Raw genomic sequence first — 27004 nt, forward strand, 5'->3', positions numbered from 1 at the left:
TTAAAAGTTTGGGTCTAGGCTTGCCAAAAGAAATTAAAAAATACTATTCCTTTCTGTAATGCATTGAAATCAGACACCATATCTTAGTGTTGTTTTGTGATATTAACAGTAAAGTATGACAATTTTCACTTGTCACTAAATTACTTAAGTATACAAGTTTCCTTCTGTCCATAGTACATGTCTTGATTATATTGGTTAATCAATTATGCTCCAAATTGTGAATATGTGGAATTTTCAGAATTCCATACCATAAAGAACCTGATACAATGCTTATACTATTAGGCATCTAAAAATAAATATTTTAAACAACTCTCATAATGGTATTGGCCAGAACTCACTTCAACATACATACTGTACAGTATACATGCACAGGAATAATTTTGACAAGCATACTTCTATTTATAAAAGTCATTTAAGCACTACTGATCTATGTTTCTAGGGGAAGCCATCTGACATTTTCCACTACTCCAATTAGTATATTAAAGAAAATATTTTCTATTCTTCATGTAAGATTGAATGGTTTTAAGAATTTTTTTTCTATGTTACACAATAAAACAATTTCACATGCAATCAGTACACAGAATGATTCACAAATACTAAAAAGCAAACCTTCAGAAGGTGTTAAAAATTACGTCATGCTGGTTACTAAAATAATGCTAATAAATTTCATCTCAAAATATTAAGCAGAAAATAAAGTGGAACAAATTGTTTCTTTTAATTTCCATTTAATGTAACATTTAACTTAGATATATGATCTGGACAAAAACCTTTTTTTTGACAGGAAATTAGCTTCAGAGATTGTACAGTCAAAAAAGGCCTACATGAAACAATGTGATTTTAATAACTGGGTGTATTTCTTAGATTTTGCTGTATTGATGTATAAACCAGGTAACTCAATCCATCCTACTCCAAACCAAGAGACAAAACAAGAAAAAAAAAATCAAGGACAGTTACATTTTCATAAATTTTTAAAATAATTACAGTGATTAATAGAGAGTAAAGTTCAGCAGTCTTTTAATCAATCATAAGGAATAGGTTTAGGTTTCTTTATTTAGTCATGATTACACAGGAAAACATGAAATTTGCCTTCTCAGTTGCATCTAATAACAGGTAACAGACAGAATGAAATAAAACAGACAAATAGAAATAAGAAAGGTTAAGGTAAGGCAGTTAGATAAAACATATTTATACCAAAAAGAAAAAAAAAAAGGTAACAGGATATATATCAAAACCTTAAACATTATCTCCAATATTTCTTATTGAAAAGTCGTATGGCACTAGGAAGAAAGGAGTTTCTGGAGCGATTTGTGTGGGTTTTCAAAGCAACTATCCTTCCTGATTTACTGAAGTTTAGTTCTACATGTAATGGATGTCTGTCATCAGTTGAGATGATTTCCAGTTTCTTTAGCATTGCCCTCTGACACACACTAGTCAAATCATTTACATCAGCCCCAATACCTTTAGCTGCATACTTCATAATCTGCTGGAGCTTTTTTGAGTTTTGGTTTGTCAGACTATTAAACCAGGCAATGAAACTGAAAGTGATCACGGACTGGATCATACTGCGATAGAAGGACAACATGAGGTCCTTGTCTACTTTAAATAGTTTGAGTTTATGAAGGAGAAATAAGCGCTGGTTGCATTTAGAAAATTTTTTTTTCTAGTATTTGTATTCCAGTTAAGATTGTTATCTACGTAAGTTCCTAAGTATTTATATTCATTCACTATTTCTACCTCCTCTCCCAGAACTACAATAGGTGAACATACAGATTTCTGTCTCTTAAAATCAAATATCATTTCTTTGGTCTTTTTTACATTCAGAGTGAGAGAGTTTTTATTGCACCAGTTTACCATACAGTCCACTTGATTTAGATAGTGGCTTTCATCCTCCCCAGATATGCATCCTATGATCATGGTGTCATCCGCATACTTAATAATGGAGCAGTGGTCATTGTTCTGTCTCAGGTCACTTGTGTACAGAGTAAACAGTAATGGTGATAAGACACACCCCTGTGGACTTCCTGTGTTTGAATAGGGGTCACTTATATCTGTAATAACGCATATGGAAAATATTTTGTACATAATAGTGTTTAAAAAGTCATAATAAATGAAACACAATGTTTAAAACTTTAAATTAAAAAATACAAAGCAGCAGACAGACTTCAAAGATGCTAAAGAAACTAAAGTCATGATGCATTGTATCAATTACATTACCCGTTGCTCATCAATCTTCAGGCAGCACTAAAACATGCAAGTAGTAGCCACTTGCACTTTTGGACTATGATACTCAGCAAAAAATCTGAAGGATGAGTAAGTGAAGAGACTACAATGGCTGCCAGCGGATGACAATAAGAATATGCAAATACAATAAAGTAGGACTTTTTATAAGTTTATCTTTTTTTTTCCACTGGCAAGCCCATGTTTCCATCTAGCAAGTTGGGGGTGAAACTGCAAGCAAGAAGGGATAACCAATACTGTAACTTTTTGAACTAGAAAGTGAAAAGACTATCCTGAATGGATTCATCCATTTTCTTAAACTGCTTTTTTGTTTGTAGGATTGAGGGTTAACAAAATGTAAACATAAGGGTAATTAAATAAAAAGTATTAGTTTTAATATATGGCAAAACTAACTTTAATGAATATTTCATCTCACATTTTTATTGAATATTTCAGGCAACAATGCTGTCCCTCATTGACAAATTTATAGCTTAAAAGTATACAAATATGGTAAAATGAGAACACTGAGACATAATTCTACCAAATCAGAAGGCATTGTATGAACCCCTGCCCTTCCACCCAAAGTAAGAAAGCAACTGTTTATTTTAAAGGAGATATTAAACAGTCTATTCAAATACAGGTCAATTTATTCTTACTGTCTTAAACAATTTTGAGAACTCAGCCAGAACGTGTCTCCTCCAAAATGTAAAGTATCTAAATAAATACTTAGAAGAAATTTAATGAAATATTTACTGGAAGACATTTTAACTTTGACTACAGAAATCTAGCCAATGGAAGTTTAATATGTACACAAGTCGCTATCTTATTTTGCCCCTAGGCACAGATATAGGCGGAGTGGTGGCTCTGAGGCTAGGGACCTGCCCTGGCAATCGGAAGGTTGCTGGTTCGAATCCCATAAAAATGCCAAAAGGGACTCTGCACTGTTGGGCCCTTGAGCAAGGCCCTTAACCTGCAACTGCTAAGCGCTTTGAGTAGTGAGAAAAGCACTATATAAATGCAAAGAATTATTATTATTCATATATAAAGTGCTCTTTTACTTCATATATAAAGTTAATGCAAATTATTTCAGCACCTCCTGGTAAACTACTTTTCTAGCTATGCTAAAACCACAAAAAACAGTTAAATAGTGCAGCTGATATTTAATAGTACTACATAAACCTAGTAGCTGAGAATTTGCTTGAGTTTAAGTCAATATCTGCTACTCTGAAAGTATACCCTGTGCTTTATTAATAGTCATGATGACTATAGCAGATGCTAACAGACAACTGAAACGGATATTTAGATGGTTTGATGGAAGTTGGTCTTTATGGTAGCCTTGTACACTTCATGCAGGAGTCAGAAAAGTAAACCAAAATGACACCTTTAATCACAAAATAACAGACTGGGGTGGAAATCAAAAAGAAAGGGATACAAACATGCTCTGTCAACTATAGCTTTATAGGGTCACTATTATTATTATGCTGTATGTATAGAGTATAGTGAAATTCTTACTTGCATGTGCTAATCATCACACAATGTTACCATTCTCCAGCACCATGATTAATAGGTATAACTATCGTTGAACCTCCTAGTTATTAAGTGTGGTGACTCATTAGTTTTCCCACTGCTCCAATACATCTTTTTTTTTTTCTTCTCACTCTCTCTGTCTTCCTCTGTTGGTTTCTCTCTTCCTCTCAAACTCTCCTTCTGACTCCAGAAGTAATAATAATGGGCCTGTCTGGGAAGGGGCTTTGAACATCACACTTACCACTTAGTGCTAGTGCAGGGTCACCAGACAAATAATGGCTCTAGCATCTCTGCGCATATATGACTAATGTCTCATTTAAATCAACAACCACATTTCCCGCTACAAGTAGGGGTTTGTCCAGTCTATTAAAAAACATTTGGTATGGAGGTTCATATCCTACCCATCCCCAACTTTAAAGATGAAACATGGCAAACTTGCTCTTGTAAGCGTTCTCGACTCCTGGCAACCTTTCTCAATAACATGCTCACTTTCTCCGAGAAGAAAATCAGGTATCCTTGCCGTTTGCTAAATTACATTCCCTCTAGTCAAAATTTTCCTCTCACTTGTGTAGGTAACACTGCTATTGCCTTCTATGTGCACCCAGCAGACACAAAATGCATAATACAAATAAACTGCCACAACTTTAAATTATATTGACTTGAATCAAGAAATACTGAGTCATTCATGTCTCCACTACACAAAGTGAAACAAAACACTTACATTAACAACTACCATTTTTTGAGAGCCCACTGGTATACAGCAGCCCACTTCACTACTGACCTTCACAATTAACCATTCTGTGTACTGTACTACTTAAAATATTTTCACAATAAATCGGTTTATTAGCTATTACTAATCTGAAAGTTGTCAGTTGTCATTTTTGAAAATTCTAAAAATACATGTAAGAAAAACTTCTAATAAACTCAGGTCTCAATGTATTTTTGTAAATTATATACCACAAAAGTGGGAGAATTTCTAATTTCTTCAACTTAGGAGAACAAAAAAGTGAGCATGGCTGCACTCAAAATGACAATCTGAATGAAAATTTCCTGATATAATAATTAGGTTGCGTTGAATCTATTTGCTCTAATTACAATTTTCTAACATGCAAAAGTAATTTTTAATCAACTCACTAATACTACAAATTGCATCCTGGATAAACTGCAGTTGGATATTAGAACAAAAAGCTGGTTTCAAGTGTCTTAAATTATTTGTGAGTAAATACGAATGTGAACTACATGTCTGTCCTCATTATTTTTGATCCAACTGCAGCTTTTCATGATACAGACCATGGAATTTTTCCACTTACTCTTTAAAACTGATTCAGTCCTATTGGTTCAAATCATATACTTACAGTACTTTATTTATCACCATACCAACAAAACATGAATAAAATTTTACGAAGCTGAAGCAAAATAATGACAACACTAATTTAACAAAAGCCCTAAAACAACTAATATAACAAAACACCTAAACATTCATTAGTGCAATAGATTCTAAGTGCCTAAAGTAGTCTTCCTCATGACAAAGCAAACCCAATTATCAGATGGAAACTCGTGTGGAAAGATTGCATTCTATGATCAACTGTTGACCTTGACACAGACACTGTTAAACTACACAGTGATGGAAAACTCAAACCACTTTAAATAGGGCTGTGGAAAACCGTGTTTTCTGTAACATCCCAAACCATTCAATTTTAAGAATGGTGGCAACTTTAGAGAAGTTGCTTGAAAACTTTAAGGGAAATTTCAAGCTTTCCAGCATCTCTAAAATTGGTCTTCAACTCTAAGGCTAGAGTTAAACTACAAACTCGACTCCACTGATTACTTCGTGACTTTTCATCACAGTTCCAGATTTCATATTGTTTCTCAAAAATACTGTAAGGTTGTCTCATTTTGGTGGACAATCAACACAGAATTCAGCAGAGTACACAGACGACACTGCATGAAAGTAAACAAACCGCATTAAGAAGTATGTCTTCACTGCCTTGGCTACAGCCAGTGCTCTCACATGGTATAGTACACACAAAACACTGAACACACATCTGTGCTGGCTCCAAACATTGCTAAACCCCTCTTCCGTTTTTGCAGTTCAAAACACTTGATTTCCTTCTTTCCATGCAGACATCACTCTTCTTGTGGTCACTGTATGTGACAAACGTCTGGATAACTCCTAGATTGACTGTTACCTCTCAGAGACAGGAAAGCCCACCCCTTCAAATTGCTAAATTAAAATGAAACTGTTTTGATTTTGTCATACAGGTAAGTTACAGAGAGAGTTGGTTGGGCTGTTAACAGCACTTGATAGAATTGATGAGGGGCATTATGCAACAGAGAGCAACAACCTACGATTGTTTATGTAAAATTCCAAATACATTTCTGCTATTTTTGACACCAGTTTTAGTGAAAACAAATAGGAATTTGTTCCTAAAATGATGCCAGTAATTCCTGATTTCCTTATAAGAAGATAACTAATAAACCAATATTTTAAGGTAGTATGGTTTTAAGGGATAGTTTTGTATCCCGGTCTTTAATATGTTACAAACTAATTAAACTGACAGCCACTGATGGGGCATTTATTTTTTTTATGGCAATTGATAATTCAGCCTCAAATTAAAATGTTAGTCACATTTATTTATTGTAAGAATTGATTTTTAAAATGGCTTTAGGGAGAGATTATGAGGAAAGGTTAAAGGAAAACTATAAATGGGATACTACACAACCCATGCTTTTAGATCACAGGTGTGCCCTGAATGTTACCATAATTTCATATAAATGAAAAGACAATTTCTAGTTAGGGTAAAGACAATATTTCCTAAAATTTCAAGACCATTACCAAATGCTTTTACATTTATTCACAAAGTCTATGCTTTCAGATGTCATTCAGGTTTCTAACTAGTAGCTAAAGAATGGAGTCTACACTAGACATCACCAGTGTATAATTATAATAGTTAGGCAGACAAAATTAAATTCAAACATTTTATTTTTCTTCAGTTTAATAACTTTGTTTGCTGAGAAAACAAATGCAAGTAGTACAAACAGGTGGAAACGTCATGGTTAGTAAATTAAGTCAATTTAGCTTTAACTTAAAATATTCTGACATTAATAAAACTTATATTCACTGCTTACATTTTTTAGCTAGACATTATCAAATTCTGAATTATGGAATCACCAACCAGTTGCTCAAGTGCTAAACACCTGTTTTGTGTTCAATTTGATGATTTAGATGCAGGAGTCTAACTTTGCATATCTCAGAATCCCATTTGACTGCAAGCCTCTCACTAAATGGATGAACTACTACTGCTGGCAATTTTGGCTATTCAATATTTAGAGTAGTGACTGAAAGATTTTAGGCTAAATCAGCAAAATGATATAAGCAAAAGGAGCTAATAATTTCTTTACGTTCTAAAGTGGTCAGGATCCTGCTGTTTCTTTTCTACAATGTAAAACTAATTAAGCAATGCATATCCAAATAGGACTATTTTGTGTTACTAAATATTGAATTTAAACTTTTTGACTGTATTAAGGAACTGTAAACTAAAATGTGAAGCCTTTTTGGCAAAATGTCAGAGCTGTACATTAAGATATCGAAGATTCATATGAGTAAAGAATGAAACAGTCACTAGTTTCAATATGTTCGCTCAAAAAAGGGAATTTTAATTCTTCTGTAAATTCACTTTGTAATATATATCTGAAACTAAAATGTAACCCGAAGTTTTCAATCAAAACATCCACTAAACACAAACATCACTGCTGGCATACTGCTGATAGACAGTTAATCTGAAAATCTACATTTACTTCACCAACAAGAATAAATTGCTATTTGAGCCGACAATACTGGGAATATTTCCAGACTTTCTACCGCACATTCAGGACATTAGGACTGTTGCTAGAACTGATAATTCGATACCAAGTCAATACAAGCATTTTTACAATAGTACTGCCAGTAGTGAGTGAGAATTGGTACAACACTTTTGCTAGGCTGCCAGTAGACAAATCACTTCGGAAGGCACAATAATACATGAGAAAAATGAGAGTAAAAACTACAAATGAAACTGCCCCATAGTGGTGATGATACAGCACTGCATTAAGCATTTCAAAAAAGCAAAAAACAAAATAACAGCACAAGTGATGACTAGAAGTGCCTTGTGTTCAAGGATGGAGAATGTTAGCACATTACTGCAGGAATTGAGCTTATTATTAGTTAAAAAGAACCAAAACACACAAACACAGGTTTTGATTATGGCCCGTTTTATATCATTTCTTAGTTCAGAAACAGATTTCTGAGTGCTTTAACAGTACAATGATGTTAACAATCAGATGCAAAATGTAAACATTTAACTCATAGTGTCACACACTTGAACAAGGGAGATGAAAGGATGGTGAGATTAATCTCTTTTTATAGTGTCCTACATAGTACTGATAAAGGAATGCATTCACTGAATGATTGTAACAAGCATGTCTACAATCCTTTGCCACTTAAGCTGTTCTATTGGGTATGGATTCGGGCTCTACTGTAAGCTGCAAGAATGGATACAAATTGTTTTAAACACTTCACTTTAGAACAGAGTTTTATGTGGCAAAGTAATATATACCATGATTATAAAGAAATTCAATTTGAAAATACAGAACTTACCCTTTACATTATTACTCTTTACTAATTTTTTGACCAGGTATTGATGGAAATATAAAACTTACAATAGCAAATGTTACAAACCTAACAGAGCAAAAGAAAGTAGATCAAATAAATTCTTCAAAGATTAGACAGTAAAAATTATACTAGAATAAATTAGATATTTGATGCACTAAAAGTACCACCTTTTTTCTTTTTTAAGTAAAATTCAAAATCAAAAGATTTGGTAACTTACTGTCAGTCAAGCAACAGAATTGAATGAAAGTCAAAGTGATGGCCCCGATTATGTAAAGAAAAGCCAGTATAAGACAGTTTCTGACACCAACAAGAGGAAAGCCTTATTTCAGTCATTGTAGCCATAATCTGAGTGATTAATTTACTATTAGGGCTGTCATATATTAACAGTTACATATAGTAACATATCAATATTTCACATTAGAAACAAGTGTTCATTTGAATAGATTAGAATACAGGTTAAGTGTGTTTGCAGGTAAATGTACCCTTCTTCATGACAATATAATGGAGAGTTATCAACATGTTATTGTGTAGTGGCCCCTATGAACATTTACTGCAATTCAATTTTCTTAATATTAGTCAAGATGAATTTATTAAATAAGCAACTGTTAAACCTAGAGTACATCATCTAACAATGAAAAATTAAAAAATTAAAGATTTTTTTATGAAGCTTACAAAAATAATTTGAAATGCATTTGCAAGTAGTGACCATCTATTTTAAAAAGCATGGGTTAAACAAAAAAAAAAAACAAAAAAACACACACCACAATACTGCATCCACACCCAAATTGTATGTCATTAATGCAGTACACCTATAGTAGCTTCTAACAAACCAATGTAATGTGGGGAATACTGCATAGCTATAGTAACAAAAGGAGTAAATGTTTCCATTTTTTTACTTGAATTATCCAAGTTTAAAATTATATGGGATGGGAATGTATCAAGACAGAAGTGGGTACAAGGCAGGAACAAGTTCTGGATACGATGGCAATACACTGCACATAAGATCTATATAATTAAAAGCCTGTCAATTACTTTAATTGGTGCATTTTTGTACATGTACACACACACACACACTCACACACACACACACACACACACACACACACACACACACACACACAGGGAAGCGGCTGGGGGCGGTACCCAGCTGGGACGCCCGGAAGAGGGACTACGCCTCCTCCGGACCACGAAGGGGCAACCACCCTGGTGGCTATGGGGACCACGGGAAAGGAGCTTGGAAGCTCAACCCTATAGGGGCCCGTGGTCACCGCCTTGGCCCTCAGCACTTCTGCCACACCCGGAAGTGCTGGGGGGGAGAAGACCAGGGGCACCCGGTGTGCTTCCGGGTGCGCAGCCGGTACTTCCGCCACACCAGGAAGTGCCGGCAGAAGTTCACTCGGAGGCACCTGGAGCACGTCCAGGTGAACATAAAAGGGGCCGCCTCCCTCCATTCGGCGGCTGGAGTTGGGAGGAAGAAAGACAGAGCTCAGGAGGAGAGGAGTGGAGGCGGATCAGAGAGGAAGGCATTGGTTGAGAGGCCTGGACTTTGGGGTGAAAGTGGGTTGTGTCCTGTCACTTTGTAAATAGTATGTACAATAAACGTGTGTTGGGTATGGTACCTACGGTGTCCGTCTGTCTGTGTCGGGGCTGCTTACCACAATACATACATACAGTATATATTGATTGCTCAAAAAATTAAAGGAACATTTTTTAAATCAGACTATAGAATCAAGTCAATAAAACTTCTGGGATATTGATCTGGTCAGTTAAGTAGCAGAGGGGGTTGTTAATCCATTTCAGTTGCTTTGGTGTTAATGAAATTAATAACCAGTGCACTAGAATACCAGAATTGGCAGGTCCACCACTGGCGCCCTGTGCTTTTCACAGATGACAGCAGGTTCACCCTGAGCACATGGGAAAGACGTGAAAGGGTCTTGAGAAGCCTTGGAGAACATTATGCTGCCTGTAACATCATTCAGCATGACTGGTTTGGTGGTTGGTCAGTGATGGTCTGGGGAGGCATATCCATGGAAGGATGCACAGACCTCTACAGGCTAGACAATGGCACCTTGACTGCCATTAGGTATCGGGATGAAAACATTTGACCCACTGTCAGACCCTATGCTGGTGCAGTGGGTCCTGGGTTCCTCCTGGTGAGTGTATGCAGGCCGTTCCTGGATGATGAAGGAATTGATACCATTGACTGGCTCCCACGCTCGCCTGATCTAAATCCAATAGAACACCTCTTGGACATTATGTTCCGGCCCATCCGAAGCTGCCAGGTTGCACCTCAGACAGGAGCATAATAATGCCCTGGTCCAGATCTGGGAGGAGATTCCCCAGGACACCATTCGTCATCTCATTAGGAGCATGCCCAGACGTTGTCAGGCATACATGCAAGCACGTGGGGGGCATACAAACCACCGAGTATGATTTTGAGTTGATGCAATGAAATTTCGGCAAAATGGACTAGCCTGTCATATTTTTTCACTTTGATTTCCGGGGTGTCTTTGAATTCAGCCCTCTGTAGGTTAATAATTTTCATTTCCATCAAACGATGTGGCATCCTTTCATTCCAAACATATTACCTAGTCCTTATCAGTACATATACCCAGAATGATTTTTTTTCCTGTAATTTTTTTTGAGCAGTTTATATATATTACGCTACAAGATAAAATAAATTTCATTACAACACAAGAAAGGGTAAACAAAATAGATTTTTTTTCACTGTGTTTTAAAAATTATGAATGCCTTCAAAGTGGTGGCCATCAGCAATACACACTTCAAGACGATTTCTGAACGCTTACATGATTCGTTCTGCCATTTCAAGGGGAGTATCGGCAATGTCTTGGCAAATGGTGTCCTTGAGGGCTTCAAGGTTTTGAGGTTGGTGTGTATATACCTTCGATTTGAGATAGCTCCACAAGAAGAAATCACATGGAGCGAGATCAGACGAACGTGAAGGTCATTGCTGCGCATGGAGATCAGCTTCCCCAGAAACATCTGTTGCAAAACTTCCATGGATCTCCACGCCGTATGAGCTGTTGCTCCAAACTGTAACACACACACTGTGCAGGGGTCTCTGATGAAGTTCACGAGGGTTAGTTTCAGCCTGAAAGTTTTGCTTATTAATGCAACCCTTCAAATGGAAATGTGCCTCGTCACTGCACATGACAATGGCATCTTGATGAACGGTTTGCAGAATGTTCGTGCACAACTCTCTTCGGCTCTCACTCGGCTGCCTCTACCTCCTGCAATGATCTTAAGATATGTGGTACTTCATTTTGGCTCACCCTGTACTTGTAGTTTATGTACTTGTAAAAAGTATTCTTTGTTATGGCAGCATTAGTACAGTATTTCAAAAAGGTATGACAATGAAATAGGCGAAAACCATAAAGAAAAAAGAAATATAGCAATGGTGCAAACTGACTTTACTGAAAGAGTACAATCTTAGTGGTCAAATATAAATAGCTGTCATTATTTTATTTTTTTCTTGATGAAAGAACTGTGCCTGCAAAGTTGCACATGTAATATTTCCTAACTTCCTAAACCAACAAAATGCATAAAGGAAGAACAAGCAACCTTTCATCATTTGGTATAAAATATTTAATACTGAGAAAGGCAGCCAAAGGCTATTAACACCTTCTCTATAATTAAGTCACTCACACATTCAGCACATTTAATGTTGAAAAATCACTTCTATCTAGATATTAATGATCAAAAAACAGCTTCCACCTATACAAACTTTTCTCTAAATAGTGTTTTTTTATATACAGAAACTATTCTTATTCTGAATACTATACTGAGATTTTCACAGATGTTTTTATCAAATTGGTATCAGACACTTTCATGTCTCTATAGTTCACTATCATATATGTGCCAGAAAATGTTTCATATGCACATTTTCACTTTTAGTCACCTACTACTGTGATATGTGAAAAGGAAGAAATTTATACACCTCTCTAGAAATGAAACTTAAATGTACCAGTGAATGACAAATTAAAATGTGCCTCTCATATATAGTGGGCTGTTTCTTTACAGATGTACTAAATCCCCATGTTGTGATTTCCATTATATAATTTAAGAACTAAGCATAGTCAACAGACTTCTCTTAAACTCTAGATTAAGATGCAAACAACAGTAAACATTTTCGTCATGTTCTTAAAAATGATAAAAGTGACAACAAAAAGCAAAATTGTTGTGCCAAAAACTGTTGGTTTCAAAGTTCTGTATAATCAGAACAACATCAGAAATAAATTATTGTTGATGGAAACATATTTTTCATGACTACAGTATATGTCCTTTAAATTGGAAGGGATGTCTTTTCATGATAAAAATATACAATGAAACTTGTTCTTTAAACACTAAAAAGACTACATTCCCTAAACACATATGACCACATGCCTAGTGCATAGCGGGACAGTAGTAGTAATAGTATTATTGGGTATAGATAAATAGATTATGAACTCAATTTATTTGGAAATTAAGAAATTAAAACCACAGAAAAATGGCTGAGTCAAAAGGTATGTTGTATGGAGGAGAAAAAAAAACTTTCCAGGAATAGTGAACTCTAGTAAAACCAGGCTTGTGCTGAACACACTTAATCAGTTGAACAGGATGCCATTCATGGTTCATTAAAGCTGGCAGCATTGTTAGAAGGTCCAAACTACTGCCAATGTGGGATTTATTGATGTTATTTTAAAAGGAAATAAATACATTAATTTAGCAAAATCTTTTCCAAAACACATCAAGGAGAATTTGGTAGGTTCTAGATGATGATGAACATCAGGTCCTAGATTTGACTGCACAGTGTTATTGTCTTCTGGACCTTGCGCATACCTAATAAACCTAACATATTTGTATCTCTATGACAGACACAAGGTAAATGTGCAAGTAGGTTTTAACATATTAATTAAACTGAATGACAAAAAAAATGCTGAGCAATTTATCTCTTTTTATTAATGCAGCTTATTCAACATTTTAGAAAAACTTTAGTATTTTGAACCTGTGTAGTGTGCATAGACTAATTATTGAAGCTTCTACTGCATTAATTACTCTCATGAGACATACAGTAGGGCCTTTTAAGTTATGTCATGATTATAGATGAAGCATCATTCAAACAGTAATCAAGCAATTTGACTACTAATAAAGGTTAATGCTTTCTTTAAATTTTATGTTCCTAAAAACACTTAATCCAATTTACCTGACAGCACACATAACAAGTGACTGCAGCAGTAAATTGGACATCAAAATTAGAAGTGTTGCAGCTTTACAACCAACTTACTTAGTAAAAGAGTAAGTGTGAATAATGAAGTCCATATATACTACATGCTAGCTGTACCAATCACCTTGTGAAGCATAGACACTCATCAAAAAGCAAAAAAAAACAAGCTACTTGTGTTTAAAATGGCCACACTCAAAGAGTCTCGGTGTATGACATATACAGAAAGTATGCAATGAAGAGATCAGATATTGCCTGGGAGAACATGGACATGCATCATACAAGAGAGACAAATGAGATCGCTTGGGGCTTGGGCACATATAGAGAATGAGCAACCAACACATTGCAAAGGTGGTTTTAAAAGGTGAACTGGATGGCAGTCCAAAAGCTAAAAAAAAAAAACAACAAAAAGAAAAAGAAAGAAAAGAGTTTGACCCAAATGCACACGGCGGTCGACTGCGCATGTGACAGGACAAAAGGAAGAATATAAAATACAATATCAGAGCCAACATTGCAAAGATATGGCAATGAAGAAGAAGAAGAAGAATCCAATATAGGTTGCTGAGAACCTGACCCTATTCTGGTAGCAGTAGTTACTAGTTTATCACAGGAGCCAGTCCTGTAAATACCCATACTTTTGAAGTGGCTAGTTAACCTAATATGCACGTCTGTACATTCCTGAAAGATTAAATCACATCACAAGTCTCCTTTTTCCAAAGTTTTCTCCAAATACATTTAAGATCACTAATTGTGTCCTCTCAGTTGTTGCTGATAAGCATAAGTGTAGTTTTAAAAGCAGTGAATATTTGGCAGTCACTATTTTATGGGATTTCACTGCAACATTTTTCAATATCTGAAGAAGCGGAATTATATAAAATGTAGCTTTCACCCAAAATTTGTGTATCTTACTAATCTGCAGTGTTTCTACCTCCTTTCTTACCATTCACAATAACAATAGTCGATAGAATTATAATAAACATAAAGGTATAGCAGATATCAAGTATAAGAATTAGACAAAATAACTTAATAATTGCATTTAAAAGTTTGATTTAAAACATCCAACTAAAATAAGTATATTTAAACATCTGTAGATACTCCATATGTTCAGCTTTAAGTCAAATAGATTAATTAAGAAACTCACATCATTAGATTATTAAGTATTTGACCTATGATCAAAGCACATTTTAATTAGATTAATTGTATGTTTGTTTTCATATTGTTCAGAGATTTGTCAGCTGTGTTCTGCATTAAGAAGTATTCACATACATGAGAAGAGTATAGTGAAGTACTACTATAACTAAAAATTATGTGCAAAATGTAAGTCTTCTTACACTCAAAATCAAAGACAGGCTTTTTTCTTCAAGAAGAAAAACATTTTAAGATATCTTTCAGTGTAAACCATCTGTTTTATGATAACTGACCACTGAATTAAAGAGATGATTACACCTTTACTCTCATGCTGGGCCTATCAACGCATTACACTCTCCTAGAAATGCGTAATGAGTGATGTTCTTAGTACCCAGCTGTGACCCTGCAGTCACATCCATGATCTAGCATTCTAATCATCTGTCAAGTAAACCCAATGTTGCTTTGCATTAAAATTTTGTTTTTGCATATTTAACATTTTTAAAATGCAATTCACACCATTCCCATCTTAAATTATGCATTTTTACATTTGTAGTGTTCTGTATAGTAGCCAATGATATGCATTTACAGTATATATATGTCAGTTCTACTGTTTACATAAATATTACATCACAAAGATACAAGTAGTATATTTATGGTAAACATTACAGCTGCATCCAATTGGAGAAATTTAAAAAAAAAAAAATATATGGAGGAAAAACACAACATAAAGTCCTAGAACTTTTTATGTGTCCACATACTACAGGTAGACATATGGTACATTTCATATTTAATTTAATTCAGCCATCTCATTCGGAATATTTCTTCTCAGATTATGAATTAATCAAATACATGACAATATGACCACCTGCCTTGCGTAAATTTACAGCAATCAGTATGAACAGGGTACTATTAAAAATGAAGAGATGAGATTAAATACAGTACTTAAAAATAACCACCAATTTATGCCCTGATTTTTTTTTATTATTATTAGTTCAGGGTTAGCTGTCAATCAGTAAATTTGGGTTGGGGAGGCATCAAAAAAAAAAAAAACATAAAAGGCAACAGTTTAATTTACTTCAAATAAATGTTTTGTTTTTTTAAATGCATATCACACTGAATAATGCTGGGGAAATATACTAATGACTACTTACATTTCTACATTATTAACTGTTCAGCTGCTTTATTTATGATGTGTAGGTCAGTTTACATTCAATATTTCAAGCAATTTCAAATGTTGCAAAAGGGGTGAATGTTCCTGGTGATGACTGATTAGAATCCAAGAAAGTGGAAAATGACATGTCTAACCACCCATTCAAAATTTGCATAGGCAATAGGTTACCTTGTATGCACTTTTTGCCAAATGCATTTCCATATCCAATTAAATAAAAAATAAGAACTTTGGTTTTGAACTCGTAAGGAAATCCAATAAAAAAAAAAAATCAAACATTAAATTTTCTGTTGCATTTCTTTTCAATGTTAAAAACAAGAAGTAACATTGTATATTAAACCGTATTTATGATATTAAATTCTACGTATTCTTATAAAGTGCATTTACACGTATATGTTCAAGGTGTAAAATAATCACAACATATGAAAAAGTGTCACAAAAAGACAAAAGAATGTTAACCATAAAGACATAAAGATTATGTAATATGTACAAGAATATATTCTACACACACACTTACAGTTGTACAGCCTGGCAGCATCAAGATTCAAATAAAATTATAATCCTGAATTATGAAAGGAGGAACCAAAATCATACACAAAAGACCAAATGAGCTTGTTGGTTATATTACATTATAGTTCAGGCAACTGTTTGTACCGTGCATATACAAAAATGCAATTCCAGTCTGTTGACTTCCACAAGTGTCAGATAACAGCAGAAAGACTTCACCATGGCCAAAGGAGCAATAGTAAAAATATGAATGCAAGTTACAGAAGCTACCAATCAGAGCAAAGGTGGTTAAGGATGTGAACAGCCAGTAATACACTTTTATAAAAATATTGTTTTTTTCATTGTTTTACAAAGGTTAAGCTATCCACCATTCTGAAATTTGATTTAATTTTATCAAACTTAAAATTGAAATAACAAAAATGTATCCGTTTGCTACACATTAAGAACCATCCTTAACTCAACTCATCCAACTTATTATTTATTTCTTTATGTAATTTTTTTTTATTTGCAGAATATTACCAATTTTACTGTGAAGATTCAGTAGTCTCCAAATTACATATGAAAATATTTAAGGTAAATAACATACATAGGTATACTATACTGTCTAAACTTAGCACTGCTCAGTTCGTTGCGAGATAAATGGCAGGCACTGACTGAGAACAGAATGCTTCATATTTTAAATAGTTTTAATATATACTGCAAGCAAGCATATTTAATATAAAATTTACATGATTACATACACATATACTCCCATATGTGGTATTTCTCAGTTGAGCACCAATGTGTTTTTTTATATATATACATTTTTTTTATATGGTGTTTTTGCATGACCAGGGATTTTTTTTTTTTTTTAAATACATAATGTATTTACATGCATGTGGATATTGCATCAAATGTGATGACGATTTCAGGTATAGATTTTTCCATAGGATATTCCTGTAATCTTCTGTCTGTATCAAGGAAAAAAAGACCTGAAAAGGACAGACAACTCTAGTTTGTTGCTTATTGGATTAAATTTCATGACAATACTGTTTTGTTTCTTGTGAAATTTCTTTTAACTGCATTAAAAATGAACAGAGCAGTTGTTAGCACTACCAATGTTAATAGTGTGCATTCTTTGGGAATGGAAAAGTAATGCCTTTAGTTATGCAATAATCAATATAATGCATAATATATACTGTACATTACCACGGATTCTGCCAAAATAAAAATGCTATGTATTTTCTGTATAATTAGCCAGGTTTCTGTCCTATGAATTTGAAATGTTTAAAAAGTAGATAATGGAAACAGTAATTGTGATTGATATTTTACAAATACTGAACTTTTTTCTGTTCTGCTTTAGAGAGTAAATTGTAAATTGAATGTTGTGAAAACCTGTAGCTATAATCAGAAAAGGTTGAGATGTAGAATGTAAAAAAAAAAAAAGGCAGTTATTAGTAAATGATAGTTAATGATCTTTGATCTGAAAGCAATACACCAGCCAATTATTTTATATTTCAACTAATGAATTATATTGTTTAAAATAAAAGTATTTTGATTTTGATACTTGCAACATAATTGAAAAAAAAGTTTGGACAGTAAAGAATTTAAACTTTGTAACATTGCCTTTGCTTCTCACAACAATAAACAAACATTTAGGTACTTAAGACACCAATTTATTGACTGTTTCAGGTGTAATTTTATTTTATCCTTCTTACAAATAAGTCTTAAGGTGTACAACAGTATGGGGTCTTCTTTGTCACATTTTGCATTTCAAAATACGCTGCACATTCTCAACTGGGGCAGGTAATGTAACTGCAGGCAAACCAGGTCAAGCACCCGCACCCTCTTCCTATGCAGCCATGCTTTTGTAATGCACGCACAATGTGGTTTTAAAAATATTCATAAGTGTGCGGCAGAGCCTTCAACCAAAACAAAATGTCATGTAAATGAGACATGGAAAAAGACTTTTAGAACAAACTAAAATCGAACCATTAGTTTAATCAAGTGATCGTGAAGACAATGAGAAATACTAATCAGATGCTGACAAGGATAGTGAAACTGATGCGTACAACACTGTATGATCAAACCACTGTAACATGTCTGGTGACATTAGTCGCCTAAAGGTTCACTGTGATGTTAGCAGGTATGTGGAAAAAATGCAAAATGACTGTGATTAAGAGAAAGGACAAGAAAGAATTTGCTCCCTAAGCGCTGTTCATAATGCAGCACTGACACCCTCTCATGTACAAGCAACAGAAAAAAGTAAGTGTGGAAATAAGCACGGGTCTATTTTCCCTATTGCAATACTGGATTGTGGGCTGGTATCTGCTCCAAAACTTATCACACAAAGGACATGTACTAAATCTACATTCTACTATACATGACACCATTTTTTTTTTTTGTTGGGAAAAAAATAAAATTCAATGTTTTGGCTTATTTTTCCGGGGGTGAAATTAACACTAAAGAGGCTACATGTCTTGTTTTTATACATTTAGTGATGTAGAACAAGTCAACGCTAACTTTGAAATCACTGCCGTTTTTATTTGCATATTCCATACCATCCCAACTTTTCTTGAGTTGGAGTTGTACATACTGTATGATGTCATGTGACAGGATTTTCATTACCTCTCCTAGAACATAACAAACAGCCAGTAAAAATCATAATACTTCATCAAACCTGTATTGAGAATGACATGGTGCATACAGCTGCATCATGCATACTTTCATATGGTCCAAAATAAATCTCAGATTAAGCACTTGTTGCTGGAAAGGACTTTAATCCCAGAAGTTAGTGATCTACAATTCCTAATGCAACCACGGTAGCTTTCGTTTGTGGAACAAACAAGAGTATGTGTTACATTGAGCATACCATATACCTGTCACATAAAATGTTCCAAAGAACTGAATTATGCAATGTAGTCTGGCTCCATAAAATTTGGTACTTGTACATCATTCTCTCTTGAATGGTCATGCACACTGCATAATCTCAGCAGTACACAATGATCTTACCAACACCAAATGTCTATTCCTTAGCTCTATACTCGGCACAAGTGGCCAATTCATACAAAGTTAAGGCAATGCACTTTCAGGTTGGATAACTAGTGGTCTGCAAAATCGGTGTATGCAACTACACAACATTTCAAATGCTGATCTTGGCATTCTCAGTAAAATGGTTCTAAACCACGACTCAGATCTTTCCAAAACATGGCCTTTCCCATATCTGTCTACAGCACATTAAAAGGGCAGTTTCTTGTAGGTGTCATGAGCAATTATTTTATTCTGGCTCTCATATCTTTGGATTTTACTGATTATGGTGGTTAAGTAGGACATAAGAATTATTTGAAACTAGCCTTGTCTCAGTAAGTCGCCTGCATACTCTATTTATAGTTTTTGTCACCCTTATCATTAGGATATGGAAAGTCAGAAAAGACAAAGGTACACCATTTACAGTATCAATGAAATCCAGGCTGGAAACCTATTGAACACCATTTTTTTGATAAAAAAAAAAAAAAACTTGTGTGACAGCAGTATTTTTAAGATAATACCATCATTATGTTATTTATTTGTTTTGCTAAAGCTTAGTTGGATGGAAACAAGTTACCGAGAGACAAAACTTGTAGTTGTTTAATGCATTTTATTACTTGAAAACGTAAACATCTCCCAAATGTAAAGGAGAGGATATAATATTTCTACCCATCAGTGAAATGCTTTAACTGGGCAGTTTTTGTGGATTTTTGCAGAAAGAAGAGTACAATCCATATACTGTAACAGCATGATAGCTGCATATGTAAACTTATGCACACCAAGTGGGACCTGCAAGGGTGATCTGGGTATGATTACAACGGTGGATTATGGACAAGCCCCCATCCCCAGAAAAAATAAATAAATAAATAAATAATTTAGTATGTACAAGTAGGGATGAGTGCAAGCAATAAGTACTGTGACATCTCCTTATTGTCCATCCATCCATTTTCCAACCCGCCGAATCCGAACACAGGGTCACGGGGGTCTGCTGGAGCCAATCCCAGCCAACACAGGGCACAAGGCAGGAAACAATCCTGGGCAGGGTGCCAACCCACCGCAGCTCCTTATTGTCTCCCCATTCAAATCTAGGCAAATACCCACCTTTTGAGTATCATTGCTGCATATGTCCTTGGTCACTAGTCACATTATATATTTTAAAACTGCAATAATATATGTAAACATTTGTTGCTTTACTTGTTCTTCATTCAATTTAGACAAAATATGAACAAACAATTTCAAAACCTTTGAGAGACCATTTTCTCATCCAAAAAGAAACCAACAACTACTTTTTATGAAAAATAAAACAAAAATAAAAGTTCCTCCACTTGCAACAAAGCCTTATGGTATTCCATATTAGCAAAAAACTACTGATAAGTGCAGTGTGAGCAAGTACAAAACATGCACCAAAAGGATTTTGAGGGTGCTAGGCTTAAATCTAGTCCATTCTCCTAGAAATCTGATTATTACCTGATTAATAATTGAAATCTAAAAAAAAACATTTATGCTTTCAGGAAAAACTATGACATAGGAGTTTTTAGAGGCATGAAGTTCAAAGCTAGAATCCATTTGCCGCTAAATTTTATTGGTCCGTGGGATTTATCCAATATAATATAGAAAAGATTCAAAACTTTACAAAAACATTAATCAGTGATTTTCAAAGCACTTTTTCAGAGCTATTTAGAAGATATTGGCAGGTGCCAATAACAGAGACTGCTTTGCTTGCAACATGGTTGCAAGTGTTTAACATTTACTGCAATGGCTTGCTGGCCACATAAGTACCACCAAGCACTCTCTTACTTACCTTCTGCCAGTTTTTCTATACTCTACTCACTTTTCTTCCTGCCAGTTGAGTCCCTGACCCAATTTTAGACTCATTGAGCATGGGAACACAAGGCAGACTTTAAATCTCATCATTGTGTCGAGACATTTGAATCATTTCTCCAAGATAAAAGCCACCCTGTTTCCACAACAGATACACCATGCTAGAGCTTCCTCTAGTGGTCAATGGTGTTCCTGTACTACTGAAACTCCAGTTACCATAGGGAAGCCACATCTCCTGGATGGCTGGTTATATCCGTGATTTCTTTAAAGTCCTTCCCAGACTGTTCTCACTACCTGGGTCCATCAGCTGCTCTCTATCAACCAGGAAGTTTTTTTTTCAGCTCTATTTCATTGTGAACAATCCACTTAACCTGCTGTTTACCTTTCCTAAAGTGTCTTGGAAAGGACTATCTGTTCTTTCCTTCACTCTTTCGTCTGTAAGACATACTGTCCCCAACCTCCCTTGTTGGATGGGCATCTTTCTTCTCTGGCATAAAGAAAGGTGTCATGTGTGTCAGTATTGAGAAAATAATGTTTTGGTTTTCATGCAAATTGTTTTTACTATTTTGATGACACTATATGCTCACCATTTTGTGGATTTAAATTTCCACATGGCTGCATCCATGCCTTGTGTTTATTTTTATTGGGCACTGCAAATTTGTATGTGTATTGTCATGGGTGCTACAATTTTTGAGCTCCATTTTACTGTGAAGCTATATGGTTGCTATGCATACAATACACATGCCATGTGAAATCATGACAGCCACATCACAAAAAAAGCACTTCCGTTTCCAAGAACTCTGCTACGGCCTGCCCTATATCTCCCTTAGTCTGGGATTGGTGCTACAAGAAGTATTTTAAAGAATAATTTATACATTATATACATTTCCCTCCATTTGAAATTAAAATCTGTATTGGTACAATACGATATCAGATATTTCATGTTGCACTGATTGAAAAAAACCGCAAAGACATGTATAAATACGGTGCTTAACATAGTTTTGTACTTCCTCTTGGTTTCTGTCTGTAGAGTTCCTAGGCCTAAAGTAATTTGAAGACTAATAAAAACTATCCCGGAAAAGAATCGGTAAATCGTAATTATAGCACAGAAATTGTGAATGGCAAAAAAAAAATTTGGTTCATAGAAGAAAAGCTCTAAATTACCCTAGCAATCATTAAAGACAGGGTCAACTGAGGGAAACAATCATGCTTCATGAAACAAGAACCCAAAATTGTGCAGAAAATGGTCTATTAAAAAAAAATAATAAAAAAAAAAAAAAACAGAAATACCATCTTAAAGGAGGATATCATTTTAATTGTCACAATCTATTTTCAGAGAAAAATTACGAAGGACACAGTTCAACATGTAAACCTTTCATTGCCATTAAACAAAGATCAGAGTTTGCTGAATTGCACAAAGCAGAACCACTGGAGTTCTCGATAAGGCATTACAGTATATGCAGATTTAGACAAGAAAAATTAATTAAACTCATGGCAAGAGAAAGGTATGAAAAGAGGTATGAATGATCCAAAGAAGAGCAGTGTCATGTGATAAACATGATGAGGGCATAGGATTTGTAAGAGTTGTCATGAATTGGGCATGCCTAGGTATCTCTTGAACCAGCTTACGAATTTTTACTTACCATGCCCATATTTGACTACAACAGAAGAACAGTGCAAAATGTTACAGAAATTTTTTTTTTGTTTTTGACCTAACAAAAATACCTTCTTACCAGAAATGTAGCAAGACAACAACCCAAACTTCACCACCAACAACAAAACCCAGAAATTCACTGCACACAGTTGTAGACCGGTTAAAACAATCTCTCCAGATCTTACAGCAAACAAAAACACATTTCATTAGCTACAGTATCAGGAGCACGTGTAAACTGTTGTAACAAAGATCTGACAAAGCACCTGGAAATACAAATGACAGCGTTTAGTGATGCCACTGTGTCAATCAAAAGTGATTATTATACACAATGTTTCTGCAATCAAATGTTAATTTTTATAAAATTTAAAAGTAAAAATAATTTATATTTAATCAGCCCAGATATTTATTAATTACATTCAGTATATTCGTAGTACTATGTTGTTGTACTGTGTTAGCCATTATGAAAATAGTGAAAAGTCCAGTAAAATGACATCTTTTATTGGCTAACTAAAAAGATTACAATATGCAAGCTTTCAAAGCAACTCGGGCCCCTTCTTCAGACAAGATGTAAGAAGGAGCCCGAGTTGCCTCATCTAGAACATCTAGAAGAATGTTGTTTGTCTACTTCCTCTTATGTCTGTGTCCCATGTTGGAAAATGCAATGAAAAAATATTTACATGTACAAAGATAGAAACATTTGAGAAGGGGTTGATAAAGCAAAACAGGTGGTGTAAAATTGTGCAACTTGCTGTTCTTTTCTAATAATTATTTTTCCTGTCTATTGAATATTTTAATATAGCTATACAAAGAAATTATGTTTTAGGAGAACAGCTATCTTTCCAAATAGAGCAGGTAATTTGACTTTGCTAAGTATATATACAGGGTGTGTATGTGTATATACACACACACAAATACAGCATATTTTGCCTTTGCAGATGTATATTATTTTCCACAGTTGCAAGGGTACATAATTCCATAAGTATGAGTCAGTAGTTGATTTCATTATTATAACAATTAAAAAAACTTCTAGAATAACCATAATGTTTAGAAATGGCCATTCACCTTGGCATTTTGAAAATGTGTATTTTAGATATGTACCACTGACACATAGTAATCACATTCTAATTGCCTCATTAGTCACATGTTATTGTCAGTATCAAAGTACAGTAAAAAAAAAAAAAAAACACCACCACACAGGGTACCCACAAGGACAACCTGAAAAAGTGAATTGCACCTAGCGTGCCTGGTCTTAAAAGGAAAGAAAAAAAGCATATAATATCTAGTTACACTTGAAATATCTGATGCAAATTGCTTAATGAACACACATAACCCAATTTCAGGGCTGCAGGGTAGGACAGCCCATTCCAGGAACACAGTGGAACCAACCCTGGTTAGAAAGTCAGTCTATTACATGATATGCTTATTCACACTGTTAACAAACCAATTAACATTTACAAATTAACCAAACCTAAAATCCCCAAAAACACACAAACATGCCAGCTCCATGAAGCCAATGAACAAGTCAAGATTCACACCAATTGTCTAGTGCGTAGAGATTGCAGGCCCTAATCACTACACCACCGAGCCATCCCCTAGAACCTCATATTGTACATATGCAGCATATACAAGCTGTGCTTCTAAAAAGACACATTGGGATTTTTTGAAATAAACTTGAGGGAAAGCATTGGTCTGTTCATGACTAAGCTTAAACTAGCTGATGTTCCCTATATGTAAAGAATAAAATAAACTCATAACATGCAAGCTTTGACTACCTATATACATAAAAATGTATGTTACTGCTGTAAAATATTGTATGCTCTCTTCACAATATGTATTCTTTAAGCAATATTAACTCTGATCATGCCTAAAAATAAATTACGCTACTAGACACATTTAACTGTGTTTATTACAAGCTCATTTACTAATACGCGTAGGCAGGACACTGATGTTGATATTTGAGAAATAAAACTTAAGTGGAAAATTTACAGGTGCCTTTTGCCCCCCTAATTGTTCGCACGGCCAACTATTTACGGAGCACGTCATTTCATTAAAGCTTTATTAATCCAATGCTACCCCAAAAACACTAGAAAAACCACCATGCCGGGTACCTATCTTAAGTAAATAAGTGTTTCATATAAATTATGGTATTTAAACTGCAATTTAATATAAAAATCCCAGTGTCACAGTAATATGATTTGTTATTTTATGATAAGCACTTTTAAAAAAATGTTTTACTCCCCCCCCCCCAAATATTTTTATTTTACTAATATTAACAGGACTAACGTGATATAAAAATATGAAGCTGAGCGTAAATATCATTTTGCAAACTCCATGCGTTTAACTAAGATTTCACAGCGTGTGTCAGCTTTAAACAACGGGTATCGAAGCGAGCAGTGGCGGACTACCTGTCAGGAAATTCTCATGCTTCTACGGCCTACGATGGAAACCAAAAAATATATCAAATGCGCCAGCTAATAGAACGACATGCACCACACACATTAGTGACATATAAAACATGTCGACACTAGAAAAGGTCGAAATGAATGCTAAATAGTGCTGCATGGAACCACGCGTCTGATACACAAGCTCAAAATCGTTCCCTCGTGAAGTATCCAAAAACCGTAGATAACCGTAGAATAAAAGAAAAAAAATCACGCACAATCGAGCACCGCAAACGCTTTCTTGACTCGGCGTTATATTTGTGTGCACGCACTATACCGATCGCCCCGCCTTTTCAGCATGAAACGCCAGCAGGACCGTGTAAGTCGCTTCGCGCCGTCAGCACCCCATCTCAGACAGTACAAGCACGCTTCTCTCTGACATGGCAGCGCACGGACTCACCTCTTCGTGAAGCTTTTCCCGTCACCAGGGACAGGCAGCAGGCGACGCCAGAGCGCGCAATAGACGCGCGGGCACGGCGTGAGCGACCGCACGCTTAAAGGGAGGGCGGCTTACTAATGACTGACGATTGAGTCAAAGAAGGATACCGTCGTGAGAAAAAATTGAATTTGCACCACAAGGAAAGTCTCGGCGGTCTCTATGTTTTGCACGAAATGTAAACGTACTCTTTTCTGCACCAGATTGCTCACTTTTAAAGTACGGTATTTAAATGATCAGCAGCCTATCGGTTGCAAAGAAGAGAGACTATTCTCAAAATGTGTATTAATCAGTCGCTTCATTTTAACACACGTTCCTTAACTGATAGCGGTATCGCTTTTACTGGTCCCATCAGCTCATGAATCGGCAGACCATCGCCCAAACTGGGGAAGTATTTTTACATCAGAGAGCAAAACAAACAATAAAAAAGTTATTTATAAGTAAAGCATGAAAATAAATAAACTCGCAAACCACGCGCTAGCAATGTCCATTCCCAAAGGACCACTTTCAAAAGTTCGATGCCATGGATTGCACCATTTCGACATCGTGCTACGTAATTTTGACAGGGATTGTGCAATAGGAGCTGGTGTGGGGGGGATAAAGCTGAAGCTTATTGTTGGTCCTTAGAGCTCCTGTGGTTTTGCTGCCAACAATCAAATCTAACCTAAAGAACACTCCATTCTTATTCTTTTTGTATTTGTTCTCTACCTAACTAAGGCCTAAAGACAGAGTCAAATTAGAATAAAAATAATACAAGCAGGGGAGGGGGAAAATCAGCTTTACAGCCCCACTCCTAAACAGACCCCATCATCCCTTTTAAATTCACAAAGCATTGTAGCCTTTGTGCCTTTTCCTGCTAGTCTGCCCCCGCCTTGCACCTGCTGCATTCATCACAACAGGCATGTACATCTACATTTCGTTATGGACCTGGTGGTATGCCATGCTGCCTCATATCATGCAGCCTGTTTTTTTTCTATCAGTTTTTGTATTTTTTTAACACCACCTACTGCATTCTGCCCGTTACTTCCCTAATCTCATGTCAAGTAAATAAAATGTGTTAATTTCTCTTAACCAAACGCAATCACAAAATGATTGGCTGTTAATGATGCACTTTGACTGCTCAGATTTTAGCCAGGGTGTACCAGGTAATAACTAGGGGCCCCCAACCTGTAGGGGGCCCCAATAAAAAAAACGGCTTTCATAGAGATCTAGCTGGGTTAGCTCGCG

The 27004-nt window shown here is 35.3% G+C and overlaps 1 protein-coding gene across 2 annotated transcripts in view; it reads right to left on the bottom strand.

The window, feature by feature from the left end:
• The window catches only part of gtdc1 (glycosyltransferase-like domain containing 1), a 252843-nt gene extending 226920 nt beyond the window's left edge, over positions 1 to 25923 (bottom strand). The window contains exon 1 of one of the 2 annotated variants that reach the window (XM_028806517.2): positions 25742 to 25923. The gene's annotated coding sequence lies outside the window, so the exon portion shown is untranslated. The remainder of the gene's footprint in view (positions 1 to 25741) is intronic. The other variant, XM_028806518.2, reaches the window with a different exon arrangement.
• Positions 25924 to 27004: the final 1081 nt, after the last annotated feature.

Source organism: Erpetoichthys calabaricus, chromosome 8 (genome assembly GCF_900747795.2).
Source record: "Erpetoichthys calabaricus chromosome 8, fErpCal1.3, whole genome shotgun sequence".
NCBI lineage: Eukaryota > Metazoa > Chordata > Cladistia > Polypteriformes > Polypteridae > Erpetoichthys > Erpetoichthys calabaricus.